The 22,905-nt window shown below is 45.1% G+C and overlaps 1 protein-coding gene across 3 annotated transcripts in view; it reads left to right on the top strand.

Moving 5' to 3' along the window:
* Positions 1-15,909: 15,909 nt before the first annotated feature.
* The window catches only part of LOC140732456 (NFX1-type zinc finger-containing protein 1-like), a 62,327-nt gene continuing 55,331 nt past the window's right edge, over positions 15,910-22,905 (top strand). For 2 of the 3 annotated variants that reach the window (XM_073055134.1, XM_073055131.1), the window contains exons 1-2: positions 15,910-16,016; positions 17,500-17,653. The gene's annotated coding sequence lies outside the window, so the exon portion shown is untranslated. Of the gene's footprint in view, positions 16,017-16,043; positions 16,061-17,499; positions 17,654-22,905 lie in introns of those variants that run through there. The other variant, XM_073055132.1, reaches the window with a different exon arrangement.

Raw genomic sequence — 22,905 nt, 5'->3', positions numbered from 1 at the left:
TCCTCTGGTTTTTTTCTCCCCTAGCCACAGTGGAAAAAGCCTGCTTGCATTTACCCTATCTATACCCATCATAATTTTTTATACCTCTATCAAATCTCCCCTCATTCTTCTACACTCCGGGGAATAAAGTCCTAACCTATTTAACCTTTCTCTGTAACTCAGTTTCTCAAGTCCCGGCAACATCCTTGTAAACCTTCTCTGCAGTCTTACAACCTTATTAATATCCTTCCTGTAATTCGGTGACCAAAACTGCTCACAATACTCCAAATTTGGCCTCACAGACATGGACTGGTTAAGGATAGTCAGCATGGCTTTGTGTGTAACTAATCCTTTAGAGTAGTTTGAGGAAGTTACCAGGATAGCGGATGAAGGCAATGCAGTGGATGTTGTCTACATGGACTTAATCAAGGCACTTGACAAGGTCCCACCTGGGAGGTTGGTCAAGAAGGTTCAGTCACTGGGCATTCAGGAGGAGGTAGTAATTAGACATTGGCTTTGTGGGGGAAGCTGGAGAGTGGTAGTAGAGGGTTGTCTCTCTGACTGGAGGCCTGTGACTAGTGGTGTGCTGCAAGGATTGGAGCTGGGTCTTGTTGTTTGTCATCTATATCGATGAGCTGGATGATAATGTGGTTAACTGGATCAGCAAATTTGTGGGTCACATCAAAATTGGTGGTTTAGTGGGCAATGAGGAAGGCTTTCATAGCTTACAGAGGGATCTGCATCAGCTGGAAAACTGGGCTGAAAAATGGGAGATAGAATTTAATGCAGACTAGTGCGAAGTTTTGAACTTTGGTAGAATCAACCGGGATAGTTCTTACACAGTGAATGGTAGGGCACTGAGGATGTGGTAGAACAAAGGGATCTGGGATCGTTGAAAGTGACATCACAGTTAGATAGCGATGTTAAGAAAGCTTTTGGCACATTGGCCTTCATAAATCAAAATATTGAGTACTGTACAGAGATGGGATGTTATGTTGAACTTGCATCAGACATTGGTGAGGCCTACTTTGGAGTACTGTGTGCAGTTTTAGTCACCTATCTACAGGAAAGATGTAAACAAAGTTGAAAGAGAGCAGAGAAAATTTACAAGGATGTTGCTGTGTCTGAAGGACCTGAGTTACAAGGAAAGATAAAATAGGTAGGGATGTATTCTTTAGAAAGTAGAAGATTGAGAGGAGATTTGATAGAGGTATACAAAATTATGAAGGCTTTTTCTACTGAGGTTGGGTAGGACTAAAACCAGAGGTCATGGATTAGACCATAAAACATAGTAACAGAATTAGGCCATTCAGCCCATCGAGTCTGCTCCATCATTCCATCATGGTTTTTTTTCCAGATCGAGTCAACTCCATATACCTGCCTTCTTCTATACCCTGACTGATCAGGAAACAAACAACTTCCACCTTAAACATACCCATGACTCAGCCTCCACTGCAGTCTGTGGCAGAGCAATCCCAGATTCACTACTCTCTGGCTAAAAAAATTCCTCCTTACCTCCATTCTAAAAGGTCGCCCCTCAAATTTGAGACTGTGCCCTTCAGTTCAGGATACTCCCGCCATAGAAAACATCCTCTCCATATCCATCATTTCTAGTCTTTTTAACATTCGGTAAGTTTCAATGAGATACCCTGCATTCTTCTGAATTTCAGTAAGTACAGGCCCAAAGATGCCAAATGCTCCTCATATGCTCCTCAAATGCTCCCTTCATTCCTAGAATCTTCCTCGTGAACCTCCCCTGGACTCTCCAAAGGCAACACATCCTTTCTGAGATATGGGGCCCAAAACTGTTGACAATACTCCAAGTTTGGCCTGACTAGTGTCTTATAAAGCCTCAGCATCATCTCCTTGTTTTTATATTCTATTCCCCTTGAAATGAGTGCTAATATTGTATTTGCCCTCTTTACCACAGACTCACTGTAAATCAACCTTCAGGGAGTCTTGCATGAGGACTCCTAAGTCCCTCTGCACCTCTGATGTTTGAACCTTCTCCCCATTCAGTTGATGGTCTGCACTATTGTTCCTTTTACCAAAATGCATTATCATACATTTCCCAAAACTGTATTCCATTGGCCACTTGTTTGCCCATTCTTCCAATTTGTCTAAGTCCTACTGCTATCACATTGCTTCCTCAGCACTACCTACCCCTCCACTTATCATCCATAAACTTTGCCACAAAGGCAACTATTCCATTATCCAAATCATTGACAAACAATGTGAAAAGTCGCAGTCCCAATGATGACACTTGAGGAACACCACTAGTCACCGGCAGCCAACCAGAAAAGGCCCCTTTTATTCTCACTCGCTGCCTCCTGCCTGTCAGCCATTCCTCTATCCATGCCAGTATCTTTCCCGTAATGCCAAAGAATTTTATCTTGTTAAGCGGCCTTGTGTGGCACCTTATCAAATACCTTCTGAAAATCCAAGTAAATGACATCCACTGCCTTTCCTTTGTCCACCCTGCTTGTTACTTTGTTGAAGAACTGTAACAGATTTGTCAGGCAAGATTTCCTTTTACAAAACCATGTTAAATTTGATTTATTTTATCATTAGTCTCCAAGTACCTTGAAACTTCATCCTTAATGATAGTTTTCAACACCTTCCCAACCACTGAGGTTAGATCAACTAGCCTATAATTTACTTTCTTTTGTATTCCTCCCTTCTTAAAGAGTGGAGTGACATTTGCAATTTTCCAGTCCTCTGGGACCATGCCAGAATCAAGTGATTCTTGGAAGATCATGACCAATGCATCCATTATCTCTTCAGCAACCTCTCTCAGGAACTGACCTCTACCTGGCCGAGGCACAGCGACAACTCTCTGATACCTCCTCTTATTTACCCCTTGATCATGACCCCACTAAGGAGCACCAGGCCATTGTCTCCTATACCATCACCAACCTTATCAGCTCTGGGGATCTCCCATCCACTGCCACCAACCTCATAGTTCCCACACCCCACACTTCCAGTTTCTACCTCCTACCCAAGATCCACAAACCTGCCTGTCCAGGTAGACCTATTGTCTCAGCTTGCTCCTGCCCCACTGAACTCATTTCTGCATACCTTGACACTGTCTTATCCCCCTTTGTTCAATCTCTTCCCACCTATGTTTGTGACACTTCTCATGCTTTGAATTTTTTCAATGATTGTAAGTTCCCTGGCCCCCACCATCTTATTTTCACCATGGACATCCAGTCCCTATATACCTCCACCCCCCATCGAGATGGTCTCAAAGCTCTTCACTTTTTTTTGGATTCCAGACCTAACCAATTCCCCTCTACCACCACTCTCCTTCGTCTAGCGGAATTAGTTCTTACTCTCAATAATTTCTCCTTTGGCTCCTCCCACTTCCTCCAAACCAAGGGTGTAGCCATGGGCACCCGTATGGATCCCAGTTATGCCTGCCTTTTTGTTGGCTTTGTGGAACAGTCCATGTTCCAAGTCTATACCGGTATCCATCCCCCTCTTTTCCTTCGCTACATCGACGACTGCATTGGCGCTGCCTCCTGCACGCATGCTGAGCTCGTCGACTTCATTAACTTTGCCTCCAACTTTCACCCTGCCCTCAAATTTACCTGGTCCATTTCCGACACCTCCCTCCCCCTTTCTTGATCTTTCTGTCTCCATCTCTGGAGACGGCCTATCTACTGATATCTACCATAAGCCTACAGACTCTCACAGCTACCTGGACTATTCCTCTTCCCACCCTGTCTCTTGCAAAAATGCTATCCCCTTCTCACAGTTCCTCCGACTCCGCCGCATCTGCTCTCAGGATGAGGCTTTTCATTCCAGGATGAAGGAGATGTCTTCCTTTTTTAAACAAAGGAGCTTCCCTTCGTCCACCATCAACTCTGCTCTCAAACGCATCTCTCCCATTTCCCACACATCTGCCCTCACCCCATCCGCCCGCCACCCCACTCGGGATAGGGTTCCCCTTGTCCTCACCTACCACCCCACCAGCCTCCAGGTCCAACTTATAATTCACCGTAACTTCCGCCACCTCCAACGGGACCCCACTACCAAACACGTGCACCCAGGGTATAATCACCATGAAAACATGCCTCTTCACCAGCGCCACAGAGAACATCACAGACATGACTGACATAAATTAACAAATCCTACGTAATTTACACAACACAACAACATTAGTGAAAGATTGAGGAAGTCAGAAATAAATACAATCAACAACAGTCAGAAGTCAACTGCCCAGCACATCAACCACACACACAGAGTGCTGGAGAAACTCAGCAGGCCAGGCAGCGTCTACAGAGAGGAGTAAACAGTCGACATTTTGGATCAAGACCCTTCATCAGGACTGGAAAGGAAGGCAGAAGATTCCAGAATAAAAAGGTGTGAAGAGGGGAAGGAGGACTAGCTAGAAGGTCAAACACGAGGAGACCCACCAGCCTCCAGGTCCAACATATAATTCTCCGTAACTTCCGTCACCTCCAACAGGATCCCACTACCAAGCACATCTTTCCCTCCCCCCCCTTTCTGCTTTCCGCAGGGATCGCTCCCTACGCGACTCCCTTGTCCACTCGTCCCCCCCCCCATCCCTTCCCACCAATCTCCCTCCTGGCACTTATCCTTGTAAGCAGAACAAGTGCTACACCTGCCCTTACACTTCCTCCCTCACCACCATTCAGGGCCCCATACAGTCCTTCCAGGTGAGGCGACACTTCACCTGTGAGTCGGCTGGTATGGTATACTGCATCCAGTGCTCCCGGTGTGGCCTTTTATATATTGGTGAGACCCGATGCAGACTGGGAGACCGTTTCGTGGAACACCTACGCTCAGTCCGCCAGAGAAAGCAGGATCTCCCAGTGGCCACACATTTTAATTCCATGTCCCATTCCCATTCTGATATGTCTATCCATGGCCTCCTCTACTGTCAAGATGAAGCCACACTCAGGTTGGAGGAACAACACCGTATATTCCATCTGGGTAGCCTCCAACCTGATGGCATGAACATTGACTTCTCTAACTTCCGTTAATGCCTCTCCTCCCCTTCTTACCCCATCCCTGACATATTTAGTTGTTTGCCTGTTCTCCATCTCCCTCTGGTGCTCCCCCCCCCCCTTTCTTTCTCCCGAGGCCTCCCGTCCCATGATCCTTTCCCTTCTCCAGCTCTGTATCACTTTCACCAATCACTTTTCCAGCTCTTACTTCATCCCCCCCACCCCCGGCCTTCTCCTATCATTTCACATTTCCCCCTCCCCCCACTACTTTCAAATCTCTTACTATCTTTCCTTTCGGTTAGTCCTGACAAAGGGTCTCGGCCAGAAACGTCGACAGTGCTTCTCCCTATAGATGCTGCCTGGCCTGCTGTGTTCCACCAGCATTTTGTGTGTGTTGTTGTTTGAATTTCCAGCATCTGCAGATTTCCTCGTGTAACCTCTCTCAGGACTCTGGGATGTAGTCCATCTGGTCCTGATGATTTATCCACCTTAAGACCTTTGAGTTTGCCTAGTACTTTTTCCTTTGTAATAGCAATGGCACTCACTCTTGATCCCTGACACTCATGGACCTCTGGCACACTGCTAGAGCAATAGAGCAAAGATTAACGGAAAGTTAGAGGATTAGGGGACTTTTGAAAACCAACAGAAGGCAACTAAAAAAGTCATTAAGAAGGTAAATATGAAAATAAGCTAGTCAATAATATTAAAGAGGATACCAAAAGTTTCTTCAGATACATAAAGTGTAAAAGAGAAGTGAGAGTGGATATCAGACGACTGGAAAACGATGCAGGAGAGGTAGTAATGGGGGACAAGGAAATAGCAGATGAACTGAATAAGTATTTTGCATCAGTCTTCATGGTGGAAGACAGTAGCAGTGTGGTGGAAGTTCCAGGTGTCGGGGGCATGAAGTATGTGAAGTTACCATATCTTGAGAGAAGGTTCTTATGAAACTGAAAGGTCTGAAGGTAGGTAGATCACCTGCACTAGATGGTGTACACCCCAGGGTTTTAGAAAAAGGTGGCTAAAGAGATCATGGAGGTATTAGTAATAACCTTTCAAGAATCACTAGATTTTGGAATGCTCTGGAAGACTGGAAAATCAGAAATGTCACTCCACTCTTCAAGAAGGGAGAGAGGCAGAAAAAAGGGAACTATAGGCCAGTTAGTATGACCTCAGTGGTTGGGAAGATGTTGGAGATGATCATTAAGGATGAGGTCTCAGGGTACTTGGAGGCACATGATAAAATAGGCCATAGTCAGCATGGTTTCTTCAAGGGAAAGTCTTGCATGACAGATCTGTCGGAATTCTTTGAAGAAGTAGCAAGCAGGATAGACAAAGGAAAATCTTCTGATTTTCGGAAGGCCTATGACAAGGTGCCACACATAAAGTTGCTTAACAAGCTACAAGCCCATAGTATTACAGGAAATATTCTAGCATGGATAAAGCAGTGGCTGATAGGCAGGAGGCAAAGAGTGGGAATAAAGGGTGGGTTTCCTGACTGACTACCAGTAACCAGTGGTGTTCCACAGGGTTCTTTTTATGTTATGTTTTGAAGACTAATTATTTTTACATTATATATCAGTGATTTTGATGATAGAATTGATGGTTTTGTTCCAAACTTTGCAGATGATCCGGAAAATTATAGGCCGGTAAATTTGATGTCAGTAGTAGGTAAATTTTGGAAGGCGTGTTAAGAGATAGGATTTACAAGTATGTAGATAGACAGGGACTTATTAGGGAGAGTCAACATGGCTTTGTGCATGGTAGGTCATGTTTAACAAATCTATTAGAGTTTTTCGAGGCGGTTACAAGGAGAGTGGATGAAGGGAAGGCAGTGGATGTTGTCTACATGGACTTCAGTAAGGCCTTTGACAAAGTCCCGCATGGGAGGTTAGGAAGATTCAGTCGCTAGGTATACATGGTGAGGTAGTAAATTGGATTAGACATTGGCTCAATGGGAGAAGCCAGAGAGTGGTAGTGGAGGATTGTTTCTCTGAGTGAAGGCCTGTGACTAGTGGTGTGCCACAGGGATCAGTGCTGGGTCCATTGTTATTTGTCATCTATATCAATGATCTGGATGATAATGTGGTAAATTGGATCAGCAAATTTGCTGATGACACAAAGATTGGAGGTGTAGTGGACAGTGAGGAAGGTTTTCAAAGCTTGCAGAGGGATTTGGACCAGCTGGAAAAATGGGCTGACAAATGGCAGATGGAGTTTAATACAGACAAGTGTGAGGTAGATAGATAGATAGATAGATAGATAGATACTTTATTCATCCCCATGGGGAAATTCAACTTTTTTCCAATGTCCCATACACTTGTTGTAGCAAAACTAATTACATACAATACTTAACTCAGTAAAAAATATGATATACATCTAAATCACTATCTCAAAAAGCATTAATAATAGCTTTTAAAAAGTTCTTAAGTCCTGGCGGTAGAATTGTAAAGCCTAATGGCATTGGGGAGTATTGACCTCTTCATCCTGTCTGAGGAGCATTGCATCGATAGTAACCTGTCGCTGAAACTGCTTCTCTGTCTCTGGATGGTGCTATGTAGAGGATGTTCAGAGTTATCCATAATTGACCGTAGCCTACTCAGCGCCCTTCGCTACCGATGTTAAACTCTCCAGTACTTTGCCCACGACAGAGCCCGCCTTCCTTACCAGCTTATTAAGACATGAGGCGTCCCTCTTCTTAATGCTTCCTCCCCAACACGCCACCACAAAGAAGAGGGCGCTCTCCACAACTGACCTATAGAACATCTTCAGCATCTCACTACAGACATTGAATGACGCCAACCTTCTAAGGAAGTACAGTCGAATCTGTGCCTTCCTGCACAAGGCATCTGTGTTGGCAGTCCAGTCTAGCTTCTCTTTGGAAGCTATTTGTATTGCACTTTGGAAGGATAAACCAAGGTAGAACATACAAGGTAAATGGTAGGGCACTGAGGAGTGCAGTAGAACAGAGGGATCTGAGAATACAGATACAAAATTCCCTAAAAGTGGCGTCACAGGAAGATAGGGTCGCAATGAGAGTTTTTGGTACATTGGCCTTTATAAATCAAAGTATTGAGTGTAAGAGTTGGAATGTTATGTTGAGGTTGTATAAGGCATTGGTGAGGCCGAATTTGGAGTATTGTGTGCAGTTTCGGTCACCGAATTACAGGAAGGATATTAATAAGGTTGAAAGAGTGCAGAGAAGGTTTACAAGGATGTTGCCGGGACTTGAGAAACTGAGTTACAGAGAAAGGTTGAATAGGTTAGGACTTTATTCCCAGGAGCGTAGAAGAATGAGGGGAGATTTGATAGAGGTGTATAAAATTATGATGGGTATAGATAGAGTGAATGCAAGCAGGCTTTTTCCACTGAGGCTAGGGGAGAAAAAAAAAACAGAGGACATGGGTTAAGGGTGAAGGGGGAAAAGTTTAAAGGGAACATTAGGGGGGACTTCTTCACCCAGAGAGTGGTGGGAGTGTGGAATGAGCTGCCAGATGAAGTGGTAAATGCGGGGTCACTTTTAACATTTAAGAAAACTTGGACAGGTACATGGATGAGAGGTGTATGGAGGGATATGGTCCAGGTGCAGGTCAGTGGGACTAGGCAGAAAAATGGTTTGGCACAGCCAAGAAGGGCCAAAGGGCCTGTTTCTGTGCTGTAATCTTCTAGGGTTCTATGAGGGAGGGACAAGGCCTCAGCCTTTTTTTCTCCAGTCCTGCCGAAGGGTTTTGGCCCGAACCATTGACTGTACTCTTTTCCACAGATGCTGCCTGGCCTGCTGAGTTCCTCCAGCATTTCTTGTGTGTTGCCTGTATCCATTACCTCCACTGGCAGCTCGTTCTACATCTCACCACCCTCTGAGTGAAGTAGTTCCCTTTAAACATTTCACCTTTCACCCTTAACCCATGACCTCTAGCTCTAGTCTCACCCAACTGCGATCAATGGAAAAAGTCTGCTTACATTTTTCCCTATATACATATACAACCTTGAGATTCATTTTCTTGTGGGCATTCTCAATAAATCCAATAACCATCACAGAGTCAATGGAAGACTGCCCAACTTGGGCATTCAACCAGAGTGCAGAAGACAATAAACTGTGCAGCATCAAAAAGAAATAATTAATAATAACAATAAATAAATAAGCTATAACTATCAAGAATGTGAGATGAAGAGTCCTTGAAAGTGAGTCCATTGGTTGTGGGAACATTTCAATGATGGGGCAAGTGAAGATGAGTGAAGACGTGATGCACTTGTCCTAGATATCATTGACACTGCACTTCAAGTTCAAGTTCAATTGTCATTCAACCATACATGAATACAGTCAAGTGAGACTTTTTTCTTCTGGGACCAAAGTGCAAAACACAGTACCAACTGTCACACACAGCACAAAGCACATATAGTTATGATAGAAGAACATACGGTCACTAAAACAAGTCCCTGAGTGTCATGGCCGGTAGACTGACGGTGCAGCAGTCCACATCACATGCTGGTGCAGCCACAGACGAGCGCAATCCAACATGTCTTTCACTGAGTGAACACTGGAGGGCAGCACTGACAGGAGAGGCCAGCCCCTGAAGTACTGTGTACAGTTTTGTTCACCCTGTTTATGGACAAGTGTGAGGTATTGTACTTCGGAAGGTCAAACCAAGATAGAACATACAAGGTAAATGGTAGGACACTGAGGAGTGCAGTAGAGCAGAGGGATCTGGGAGAACAGATACATAATTCCCTAAAAGTGGCGCCACAGGTGGATAGGGTCGTAAAGAGAGCTTTTGGTACATTGGCCTTTATAAATCAAAGTATTGAGTATAAGAGTTGGAATGTAATGGTGAGGTTGTATAAGACATTGGTGAGACCGAATTTGGAGTATTGTGTGCAGTTTTGGTCACCGAATTACAGGAAGGATATTAATAAGGTTGAAAGAGTGCAGAGAAGGTTTACAAGGATGTTGCTGGGACTTGAGAAACTGAGTTACGGAGAAAGGTTGAATAAATTAGCATTTTATTCCCTGGAGTGTAGAAGAATGAGGGGAGATTTGATAGAGGTATATAAAATAATGAAGGGTATAGATAGAGTGAGTGCAAGCAGGCTTTTTCTACTGTGGCTAGGGGAGAAAAAAACCAGAGGACATGGGTTAAGGGTGAAGGGGGAAACGTTTAAAGGGAACATTGGGGGGGGGGCTTCTTCACGCAGAGAGTGGTGGGAGTGTGGAATGAGCTGCCAGATGAAGTGGTGAATGCGGGCTCACTTTTAACATTTAAGAAAACTTGGACAGGTACATGGATGAGAGGTGTATGGAGGGATATGGGCCGGGTGCAGGTCAGTGGGACTAGGCAGAAAAATGGTTCGGCACAGCCAAGAAGGGCCAAAGGGCCTGTTTCTGTGCTGTAATCTTCTATGGTTCTATGATATGAAGGTAGGTGGAGGGACAGGTAGATTTGAGGAAGTGGAGAGGCTACAGTATGACTTAGGCAGATTAGGAGAATGGGCAAAGAAATGGCAGATGGAATACCAGTGTATGGTCATGACTTTGGTAGAAAAAATGAAAGGGTTACCCATTTTCTAAATGAAGAGAAAATACAAAAATAAAATGGAGGTGCAAAGGGATTTGGGAGTCCTTGTGCAGGATTTCCTGAAGGTTAATTTGCAGGTTACTCCTGTGGTGAGGAAGGCAAATTCAATGTTAACATTCAGTTCAAGAAGACTAGAATATAAAAGCAAGGATCTAATGCTGAGACTTTATAAAGCACTGGTGAGGCCTCACTTAGAGTATTGTGAGCAGTTTTGTACCACTTAGAAAATATATGCTGAAATTAGAGAGGGTTCAAAGGAGGTTCACAAAAATGATTCCAGGATTGAGTCACTTGTCGTATGAAGTGCGTTTGATGGCTCTGGGCCAGTATTCACTGGAATTCAGAAGAATGAGGGGTGGCCTCATTGAAACCTATCGAATAGTGAAAGGTCTTGATACAGTGGATGCAGCGAGGATGTTTGAAATGGTGGGAGAGTCTAAGACCAGAGGACACAGCCTCAGAATACAGGGGCATCCTTTTAGGACAGAAATGAGGAGGAATTTCTTTAGCCATAGAGTGGTGAATCTGTGGAATTCCTTGCCATGGGCAGCTGTGAAGGCAAAGTCTTTATGTATATTTAAGGCAGAGGTTGATAGATCCTTGATTGGTCAGGGTGTGAAGGGATACAGTGAGAAAGCGGGAGATTGGGGCTGAGAGGAAAATTGGATCAGCCATGATGAAATGACGGAGCAGACCTGATGGGCCAAATAGATAGATAGATAGATAGATACTTTATTCATCCCCATGGGGAAATTCAACATTTTTTCCAATGTCCCATACACTTGTTGTAGCAAAAACTCATTACATACAATACTTAACTCAGTAATAATATGATATGCATCTAAATCACTAACTCAAAAAGCATTAATAATAGCTTTAAAAAAAAAGTTCTTAAGTCCTGGCAGTTGAATTGTAAAGCCTAATGGCATTGGGGAGTATTGACCTCTTCATCCTGTCTGAGGAGCATTGCATCGACAGTAACCTGTCGCTGAAACTGCTTCTCTGTCTCTGGATGGTGCTATGTAGAGGATGTTCAGGGTTTTCCATAATTGACCGTAGCCTACTCAGCGCCCTTCGCTCAGCTACCGATGTTAAACTCTCCAGTACTTTGCCCACGACAGAGCCCGCCTTCCTTATCAGCTTATTAAGACGTGAGGCGTCCTTCTTCTTAATGCTTCCTCCCCAACACGCCACCACAAAGAAGAGGGCGCTCTCAACAACTGACCTATAGAACATCTTCAGCATCTCACTGCAGACATTGAATGACGCCAACCTTCTAAGGAAGTACAGTCGACTCTGTGCCTTCCTGCACAAGGCATCTGTGTTGGCAGTCCAGTCTAGCTTCTCGTCCAACTGTACTCCCAGATACTTGTAGGTCTTAACCTGCTCCACACATTCTCCATTAATGATCACTGGCTCCATATGAGGCCTAGATCTCCTAAAGTCCACCACCATCTCCTTGGTCTTGGTGACATTGAGACGCAGGTAGTTTGAGTTGCACCATATCACAAAGTCCTGTATCAGTTTCCTATACTCCTCCTCCTGTCCATTCCTGACACACCCCACTATGGCCGTGTCATCAGCGAACTTCTGCACATGGCAGGACTCCGAGTTATATTGGAAGTCAGATGTGTACAGGGTGAACAGGACCGGAGAGAGTACGGTTCCCTGTGGCGCTCCTGTGCTGCTGACCACTGTGTCAGACCTACAGTCTCCCAACCGCACATACTGAGGTCTATCTGTCAAGTAGTCCACTATCCAATCCACCATGTGAGAGTCTACTCCCATCTCCGTTAGTTTGTGCTTTAAGATCTTGGGCTGGATGGTGTTAAAGGCACTAGAGAAGTCAAGGAATGTAATCCTCACAGCACAACTGACCCCATCTAGGTGAGAGAGTGATTTGTGCAGCAAATACGTGATAGCATCCTCCACTCCCACCTTCTCCTTATACGCAAACTGAAGCGGATCCCGGGCGTGCCTGGTTTGTGGCCTCAGATTCTGTATGGCCTAATTCTGCTCCTATATCTTAAGGTCTAAGTGCCACATTCCAATTGACTTTTGGCAACCCCCTGATTTAACCCTGGCCTGATTACAGGACAATTGACAATGACCAACCAACTAAACAGTATGTCTTTGGACTGTGGGAGGAAACCGGAGCACCTGGAGGAAATCCATGCAGTCACAGGGAGAACATACAAACTCCTTACAGACAGTGCTGGAATTGAACTTTGAACTCAGACACCCCATGTTGTGCTAATCGCGCTGCTACTAGGCTGCCCCAAATTTCAGTCAGTAATACAAAGATGCCAGTGATCTATGGAACTTTGGAAAATAACAGTCTGTGCTGGTCACAAAGTCTCAGGGATATCATGTCTTTCTGTCCTATGTTTCAAAATAAAAATGCCAAAACCTGCGGTAAAGTTTTTAATCTGAAACATTAATTCTCTTCTCCTTCCTAAAAGCTGCTTGGTGCACTGAATAACTTGAGCATAGCAGAATCTGAATCAGGTGTAATATCACTGGCATACTGCGTGAAATTTGTTGTTTTGCAGCAGCAGCAGCAGCACATTGTAATAATTAATAATAAAACTGTAAAATACAGAAAGTATATATAAAAATAAATTAAATAGGTGGTGCAAAAAGAGAGGGGGAAACATCAAAGAAGTGTTCGTGTGTTCAGAAATCTGATGGTGGAGGGGAAGAAGCAGCTCCTGAAACATTGAGTGTACGTCTTCAGGCTCCTGTACCTCTTCCTTGATGGTGATAATGAGAAGAGGGCATGTCCAGGTGATGCGGGTCCTCAATGATGGATGCTGCATTTTTGAGGCATTACCTTTTCAGGGTGTTCTCAATGTTGGGGAGGTGAGTGCACATGATGGAGCTGGCTGAGTTTATAAGTTTCTGCAGATTTTTCTCATCTGCCTCCAGTTAGAATGCTCTCCATGGTACACCTGCAGAATGTTTTGAGTCTTGCCTATCATGTTTCAGTTTCAGTTTCAATTTCAATTCCTCCCATTCGACACAGCTACAAATTTTCATTTCCTTAAACTCATTGTTCATTCTCTACCTGCTGTTCTCCACTTTTTCTGTACTACGGCACAGAAACAGGTTTCTCAGCACACCTCGTCTGTGCTGAACTGTTATTCTGGCTTCTTCATCTTCCTTTCCAGTCCTGATGAAGGGTCTTGACCCAAAACGGAACTGCTTATTCTTCTCCATAGATCCTGCCTGACCTGCTGAGGCCACACAGCATCCACGCCAGGACCACCAGACTCAAAAACAGTTACTTATCCAAGCAGTAAGGCTGATCCACCCATTAACTCAAAGTTCAAAGTAAATTTTATTATCAAAATACATATATGTCGCCACATGCAACCCCGAGATTCATTTTCCTGTGGACATACTCAGCAAATCTATAGCATAGCTTCTATAACTGGATCAATGAAATATCAACCAGAGTGAAAAAGGCAACTGGAAATATAAATAAACAGCGATAAATATATAGAATATGAGATAAAGAGTCCTTGAAAGAAACTCCAACTTTGTACAGCCTAGCACCACTTTATGGATGTACAAACAATAAATAAGCTAGCTTATGTTTTTATATTTATTGTATTTTTATTATTATTGTTTCAGGTAGATGGAGCTCATCAGCCTGGGAAGGCAGTCCATCTAAGAGAGGGAAAACTCTGATTTAAAACCTTGCGGCCATACCCACTCATGGGAAAGACCGGGAGAAAACGAGGACAAATCCGGAGCTGGAGTCCCTAAGGCAGTCCGACGTTGCCTTCAGCCTCGTTCTGGTAACTCCCTCGACGTCACCGGTGCCAAGCTGTATCGGCCTTGCCCTTCCCTTGGACAACATCAGTGTCGTGGAGAGGGGAGACTTGCTGCTTGGGCAACTTCCGGTCTTCCATACAACCTTGCCCAGGCCTGCACCCTGGAGACCATTCCAGGCGCAGATCCATGGTCTCGTGAGACTAACGGATGCCACCATTATTATTATTGTGTTCATTATCTTATTGTGGGTCTTTTTGCTACATTGAATCTGGAGTAACAATTCCCCATCCCCTTTTCCCTCTCTCACCTCATCTCCTGGCCCTCCCATCGCCTCCCTCTGGTGCTCCTCCCCCTTTTCTTTCTTCCATGGCTTTCTGTCCTCTCCTATCAGACTCCCCCTCCTCCAGCCCTTTATCGCTTTCACCAATCAACATCCCACTCTTCACTTCATTGAATTGACTTTATTTCTTACATCCTTCACATACATGAGGAGTAAAAATCTTTATGTTACAGCTAAATGTGCAATTATAGTAATTTATAATAAATTTATGTACAACAGGACAGTCAATATAATATAGAAATACTGTTGTGTCAGCACAAGTTAATCAGTTTGATGGTCTGGTGGAAGAAGCTGTCCTGGAGCCTGTTGGTCCTGGCTTTTATGCTGTGGTACTGTTTCCCAGAGGGTAGCGGCTGGAACAGTTTGTGGTTGGGGTGACTCAGGTCCCCAATGATCCTTCAGGCCCTTTTTATACACCTGTCTCTGTAAATGTCCTGAATAGTGGGAAATTCACATCTACAGATGCGCTGGGCTGTCTGCACCACTCTCTTCAGAGACCTGCGATTGAGGGAAGTACAGTTCCCATACCGGGCAGTGATGCAGCCAGTCAGAATGCTCGCAATTGTGCCCCTGTATAAAGTTCTTGGGATTTGGGGTCCATACCAAACTTCCTCAACCGTCTGAAGTGAAAGAGGCACTGTTGTGCTTTTTTCACCACACAGCTGGCATGTACAGACCACGTGAGATCCTCGGTGATGTTTATGCCGAGGAACTTAAAGCTGTTCACCCTCTCAACCCCAGATCCATTGATGTCAATAGGGGTGAGCCTGTCTCCATTCCTCCTGTAATCCACAACCAGCTGTTTTGTTTTTGTGACGTTGAGGGAGAGGTTGTTTTCTTGACACCACTGTGTCAGGGTGATGGCTTCTTCCCTGTAGGCCACCTCGTTATTGTTTGAGATTAGGCCATCCCACCCCGCCCCACGTTCACCCATCATTTTGTGTTTCCCCCACCTCCACCTTTGAAATCTACGCAACACACTCAAAATGCTGGGGGAACTCAGCAGACCAGGCAGTGGACGTTTTGGGCCCTCCAGCATGTTGTGTGTGTTGCTAGGATTGCAGAATCTCTCGTGTTTCCTTTCTGCTTTGCACATGTTGTACTGGAAATGACATTAAGCAATCGGGAACCTCGATTCTTGATCCACCACGCCCCCAATCTTGGTATCAGCTGCAACTTTGCTCATCCGGTTTGTCATACCCTTGTAATTCTTGAATCTAATCTTCTAACTTCTTGATTATTCGATTGTCACTACTGTTTGAGTTTTAACGGTGATTGTGTTAGCTTTTTTTAAACCGAGTTTTGTCTGTCAGAGCCCTCTTACAGAGCACGGTAACTATGTCAACATCGACGCGGCCAAGAAGTTACTAGGTAAATGAGCGGGGTTGGTGTTTGGTAACAGGAAATTTTTACAAGTATGTTTCTGTTTTGCTGAAGCGTTTCGATTTCTCGAGGGTTCGCATTTTTGTCATTTCCAACTCGCACGAGTTCAGTGTTTACTTCACGCCCTGCTCTCTTTGGGTCCTAGTGCCCGCAGCTCCCTTTGTCTCCTGCTGTTGAACATTAGGAGCAGAATCGGACCATTCGGCGTATTGGGAGGGATCCACAAATCATGGCCGATTTATGTATTTATCGAGATACAGCACAGAACTGACCATTCGAGCCGCGCCGCCCAGCGATCTCCTATCCCCAGCCTAATCACGAGACAATTTACAGTGGCCAATTAACCTACCAGCCGGTACAACTGTAGGAGGAAACCAACGCGATTACAGGTCACCTCCATTCTCATTTCTTCCCCCCCCTCCCCCGAGCTTTGACACCCTGTCTAATTAAAAACTTATCCACCTCCGCTTTAAATATACTCAATTATTTGGCCTCCGCAGCTGTCTGTGGTAATGAATTTCACAGATTCTCCAAAGAAAGTCCTCCTTCTCTCTGTTCTAAATGGACGTCCCTCTATTCTGAGGCTGAGCCCTCTGCTCCTAGACGATAGGGAACATCCTGCCCACATCCACTCTGTCGAGGCATTTGCCTCCCTCACCACCGTTAATCTGCATGATAACCTTTGGGGAGTTTGCCCGTTTAGATTTATCCAGTCCTGCTTGTATTTGCTCGCACCGTCCCACACAGGGTAAACTCCACATCACAATGATATGCCGGCTGAAGAGGACTTTTCCAGTTCTTACCTTACCTGGTTCTTGGTCCTTGCACCCAGTACCCAGGAAAAGTGAAACATACTCCCACAGTCTAATAACCATATAACAATCACAGCACGGAAACTGGCCATCTCGGCCCTTCTAGTCCGTGCCGATGCTTACACTCACCTAGTCCCACTGACCCGCACTCAGCCCATAACCCTCCATTCCTTTCCTGTCCATATACCTACCCAATTTTACTTTAAATGACAATACCGAACCTGCCTCTACCACTTCTACTGGAAGCGCATTCCACACAGCTACCACTCTGTGTAAAGAAATTCCCCCTCGTGTTACCCTTAAACTTTTGCCCCCTAACTCTCAACTCATGTCCTCTTGTTTGAATCTCCCCTACTCTCAATGGAAAAAGCCTATCCACATCAACTCTATCTATCCCCCTCATAATTTTAAATACCTCTATCAAGTCCCCCCTCAACCTTCTACGCTTCAAAGAATAAAGACCTAACTTGTTCAATCTTTCCCTGTAACTTCAGTGCTGAAACCCAGGTAACATTCTTGTAAATCTTCTCCGTACTCTCTCTATTTTGTTGTTTACACGCGTAAACACCTGTGGGAATCTGCAAACCGAGAGTTTTAAACGCGAAACAGAACAGAAAACACGATATTTGCAAAGGGAACTTTTCGCCTTTTAAATACAGATAACCAGAAATGGAATAAAAGGATTCTGTTCAGGACGCCGTCGGGCAGCAGGACCCAGGAGGCAGCCCGTCAGTCGGGATCTGTACTTATAGGGGCGGCGGCGTTACACAGAGCTAATAACGCCAAGTCACTGTTCGTGCTGGTGCTGTAGAGGTGAGTGCAAAAAGTTCCATTTCCAGCATCTGCAAATTCTCTCTTTTTGAACAATTGTTCCTACTCTGTACAACCTCGCAACTCTCCAAGGATCTCGGTCCGAAATGTTAACTGTACTCTTTTCCATACTATCTGCCCTGCTGAGTTCCTCCAGCATTTTGTGTGTGTTGCTTGGATTTCTCTTGTTTGTGATCGCAGGAAAGCAGCATCCATCATCAAGGACTCCAGTCAGCCAGGGCCATGCTGTCTTCCCGCTGTAGACAACAGGAAGGTACAGACAGGAGCCTCAGAACTTTCGCCACTAGGTTCAGGAACAGTTATTACCCCTCAACCATCAGGTTATTGAACCAAAGGGCATAAATTCACTGAACTTTATTCGCTCTGTCACTGAAATGTTCCCACAGCCCATGGACTCTTTTTCAAGGACTCTTCATCTCATCTTCTCGATATTTATTGCTTGGTTATTTTGATTATTGTATTTGCACAGTTTGGTGCATTTTGCACACTGGTTGGGCGGGTGTTCAGAGCTGCCTGCCCTTGTTTCAATCGGTCTTCCTCTCCCCGCCTCGCTAGCTACTGTCGGAGGAAAGTGCAGGAGCCTGGGATTGATGGGTGATGCAGTGGACTTGTTTTGGGAGGGGTGATGTTGGATGTGTTCCTGGATTCTGGTTACTTTTTTACTGTTTTTGAGCGATTTGATCGGGGCGGCCGATGAGGTCTGGGCTAGCAGCACGATGCTGAACTGAACTTGTCCGTTGTGTTCTTTGAGTTATCCCCTTGTGCAATTTGTTCTTTTTTTCACCCGATGGGTATTTGATGATTTGATTTTGTTATGTTTCTTTTGATTTGCTGTGAAAGCCCGCAGGGAAATAAATCCGAGGGTACTATATGCTGACATATATGTAGTTTGATAATAAATGTACCTTAAATGTTTAACTTTGAATCTAAAAGTATAGAAGGGTCTCGACCAGAAATGCCGACTGTCCATTTCCCTGTTTGGATGCTGCCTGATCCACTCTCCAGCATTTTGAGAGTTGCTCTGGACTCCAGCGTCTGCAGCCTCGCGTGTCTCCTCTAGCACCTTGCTTGTTGCTTCGTTCATTAGAGTCTTCGTGCAAGACTGCTTCCGTTAACGCTCTGTCATGAAGTTCCACAGCAGACAGACAGGCCTTTCGGCCCACCCCATTCCTTCTACCTCTTGCACCTATACAGTGGCCACTTTATTAGGTACACCCGTACACTTGCTCGTTAATGCAAATATCTAATCAGCCAATCAGTCATCAGAATGGGGAAGAAATGTGATCTAGGTGACTTTTCCGTGGAATAATTGTTGGTGCTAGATGGGGTGGTTTGAGTATCTCAGAAACTGCTGATCTCCTGGGGTTTTCACATACAACAGTCTCTAGAGTTTACACAGAATGGTGTGAGAAACAAAAAACATCTAGTGACTGGAAGATCTATTAGTGGAAATGTCTTGTAATTGAGAGAGATCAGAGGAGAATGGCTAGACTGCTTCAAGCTGACAGGGAGGCGACAGTAACTCAAATAACCACACATTACAACACTGGTGTGCAGAAGAGCATCTCTGAATGCACAACACATCGGACTTTTAAGCAGCAGAAGACCATGTACAGGCGATACAGAATAAAGTGGCTCTGAGTGTATACATACAAATCCTATTTACCCACTTCGTATCTGTAGCCTTCTGGATCTTGACAATTTAATCACATCTGTAAACTTTTAAATGTTATGAGGGTCTCTGCCTTCACACACCCTCGCTTCATACAGTGTGTTCCACAGACCATATAACCATATAACAATCGCAGCACGGAAACAGGCCATTCCGGCCCTCCTAGTCCGTGCCGAACTCCTAATCTCACCTAGTCCCACCTACCCGCACTCAGCCCATAACCCTCCACTCCTTTCCTGTCCATATACCTATCCAATTTTACCTTAAATGACACAACTGAACTGGCCTCTACTACTTCTACAGGAAGCTCATTCCACACAGACCAAGCACGCCCTGTGTGGGAACTCACCCCCTTCCCATTCACTTTACACCTCCCACCTCGAATCCATGCCTTCTTGCCCTGAACACCCCTCCACAGGGAAAAGATTCAATCCACCCTATCAAACCCCTCGTAATACATAGATAAAGCACAACCAAATGAGTGTTCCTACAGACATTGGCGCACCTTCACAACGTATATCACATGGTGCATAGAACAAAATATTACCACAAACAAGCTAATAAAATGTGTTTCAAAATGTATGTAGTGCTCAACACAAGTAAACAGCTCGCTGTCCTATTGACAAGACCTTGGTATTCATAAGTCTCACAGCCTGAGGGAAGAAGCTGTTACCCAGTCTGGCAGTCTTAGTCCTGATCCTCCTGTACCTCTTTCATGACAGTATTGGGTCAGAGAGATTGTGGGATGGGTGGTGGGGATCCTCAACAGTGCTTCAGGCCCTTCATGTACAATGTTCCCAGAAAATTTCACAAATAGGGGGGGAGGGAGACCCTGGTGATCCCTCTAACAGATTTTACTTATTGTGAAGGCAACAGTCCAACTTACTGTAGAAGAGGTCTGTTCAAGATTCTGATAACAGCGGGATAGAAGCTGTCCCTGAGCCTGGTGGTACGAGCTTTCAGACTTTTGTATCTTCTGCCCGATGGGAGGAAGGAGAAGAGAGAATGTCTGGGGTGGGCGGAGACTGGTTATGCTGGCTGCTTTAATGAGTCAGTGAGAAGTGTGGACAGAGTCCGTGGAAGGGAGGCTGGTTTCCGTGATGTGCTGAGCCGTCTACACAACTTTCTGCAGTTCCTTGTGGTCACGGGCAGAGCAGTTGCCCAGACGGGTTGCTTGTATGAACCAGCAATAAGAATTGGTGAGGGTCAAACAGTAGGAATGACATTTCTGAGTGGAGTTTGCAGGGTAGAAGCTGTCCTTGAGCCTGGTGGTGTGGGCTTTCTGGGTTTTGTACCTTCTGCCCAAAGGGAGGAGGTCGAAGAGAGAATGTCAGGATCATTGCAGTTCGGTCTATTAATAAGTCTGCACCCTCCGTCAACCACATACTTCCTGGAACTGCCCAAAAAACTAGATTGTGGCCCACCGTAATAGTGTAGCTTGCATAGGTGGCTCTCCATGCCATCTGTATAAATACCTGGAACTGAAAGGATGTGCTGGCATTGGAGAGGGTTCAAAGGGGGTTCACGACAATGATCCCTGGAAGGAAAGGGTTAACATGTGAGGAGTATTTAATGGCTCTGGAATTTAGGAAAACAATGGGGGGAGTGGTTCTCATTGAAACCTATAAATATTGAAAGGCCTAGATAGAGTAAATGAGGAGAGAATGTTTCCAATAGTGGGGGAGTTTAGGACTAGAAGGCATAGCCTCCCAGTAGAAGGGCAACCCTTTAGAACAGAGGGGAGGAGGAAATACTTTGGCCAAAGGTGATGAATCTGTGGAATTCATTGCCACAGACGCCTGGAGAGGCCAAGTTACTGGGGGTATCTAAAGTAGAGATTTGGCTGGATAGCCTAATTCTGCTCCTATGTCTTATAGTTTAAGGCACAGGAACAGGCCATTTGGCGGACCATGATACCAAAATAAACTAATCCCATCTGTCTGCAGATGATCCACATCCCTCCATGCCTTTCCTGTTCATGTTCCCAATACATCGGGGCACATCCCTCCCCACCATCAGTAGTATCTACAGGAGGCCCTGGCAACATCCATCATCAAAGATCCCCAGCATCCGGGCCATGCTGGCTTCTCACAGCTCCCTTCGAGCAGGCGGTACAGAAGCCTGAAGTCTCATACCATCAGGTTCTTTGACCGACCAGCACAGCTCTAATCACCGCCTTAGTACAGCTACAGTATGACTACCTTGCGCTAAAAGGGACTTTTTTATTTGTTCTGTTTAATTTATTGAAAAAAGAAAGGCTTTTGTTTTGGTTAATTCATGTTTTCTAGTTAATGTTCCTTATCTGATCAGAATCGGGTTTAATATTGGTGGCAGATGTCATGAAATCTGACTTTGCTGCAGTAGTACTTTGCAATTGCCATGCACTTTTATGTTCCACTGCTAAGGTAATGGTTTCTCTGTAGCAGCAATGTTTGGGTTATGTCTAGAGGTAATAGGGCTTTGGCATGTGGGTCTGGGAGCAGGGATTTCGTGGTCTTTTGCCGGGGAGAGATGAGGAGAGAAGACAGGAATGGCGAGAGTTGGTAGACCGCTGGATATAGTGGACTTGGAGCGAGGATCCCAGGGTTTGCTATACTCGGAGGAGGTCGATGGGAAACCAGTGGACTGAACCGTGAGCTCCAACGTTGTGTGTTAGACTGTTTCATGAGAATGGGCCCTTTTTTGTTGTTGTTGCTTTACTAACCATATAGTCAAATAAAGAATTATAACGCTCGATCATGTAATTTCATATTGAGTACTGTTTGGAACAGGAGACACATCCACCCAAACAAGATTTCTCAAGTTTGGCTGTGCCATGGGCTGTCTTCCCCTAGATTAAGCCACTAGCCGAACTGAGAGTTACACAATATTGTAGATAGTAGGAAAATAGTGAAGTATGTGCTCAGGCATACTTACTGTGTGAGGTTGTCTTCAGGCTCCTGTACTCCCTCACTGATGATAGCAATGAGAGATGGCATGTCCTGAGTGTTGGGGGTCCTTAATGATGGATGCTTCCTTTTTCAGGCATCGTTCATTGAAGATGTCTGAATGCTAGGGAGGCTATTGTCCATGATGGAGCTGACCAAGTTCACCACTGTCTGCAGGTTATTTTGTTCCTCTGCAGTGCCCCCCTCCATATCAGACAGTGATGCAGCCAGTTAGAATGCTCTCCATGGTATACCGTAGAAATTTAGAGTGTCTTTGGTGACATACCAGTTCTCCTGGATAATAATTATTGCTGGTTGTGGATGCCTTTTGGAGGGCTACTGAGTCCATAGCACAGAACAGAAATGTTTTCAGTCAAGACCCTTTATCAGGACTGGAATGGAAGAGAGAAGAAGCCAGAGTAAAGTTGGGGGGAGGAGGACAAGCTGGCAGGCAATAGTTAGGCCAGGCGAGGGGAAGGTGAGTGGGTGGAGAAGGAGATGATTTGAGAAGCTGGGAGGTGATGGGTAGAAGAGATGAAGAGCTGGAAAAGAGGGAATCTGATAGGAGAGGATTTTGGACCGGGGAGAGGGGAAGGAGGAGAGGCAATAGTGGGAGGTGATGGGCAGGTGAAGTG

Source organism: Hemitrygon akajei, chromosome 8 (assembly GCF_048418815.1).
Source record: "Hemitrygon akajei chromosome 8, sHemAka1.3, whole genome shotgun sequence".
Lineage (NCBI taxonomy): Eukaryota > Metazoa > Chordata > Chondrichthyes > Myliobatiformes > Dasyatidae > Hemitrygon > Hemitrygon akajei.
This window is presented reverse-complemented; position numbering and strand designations above follow the sequence as displayed.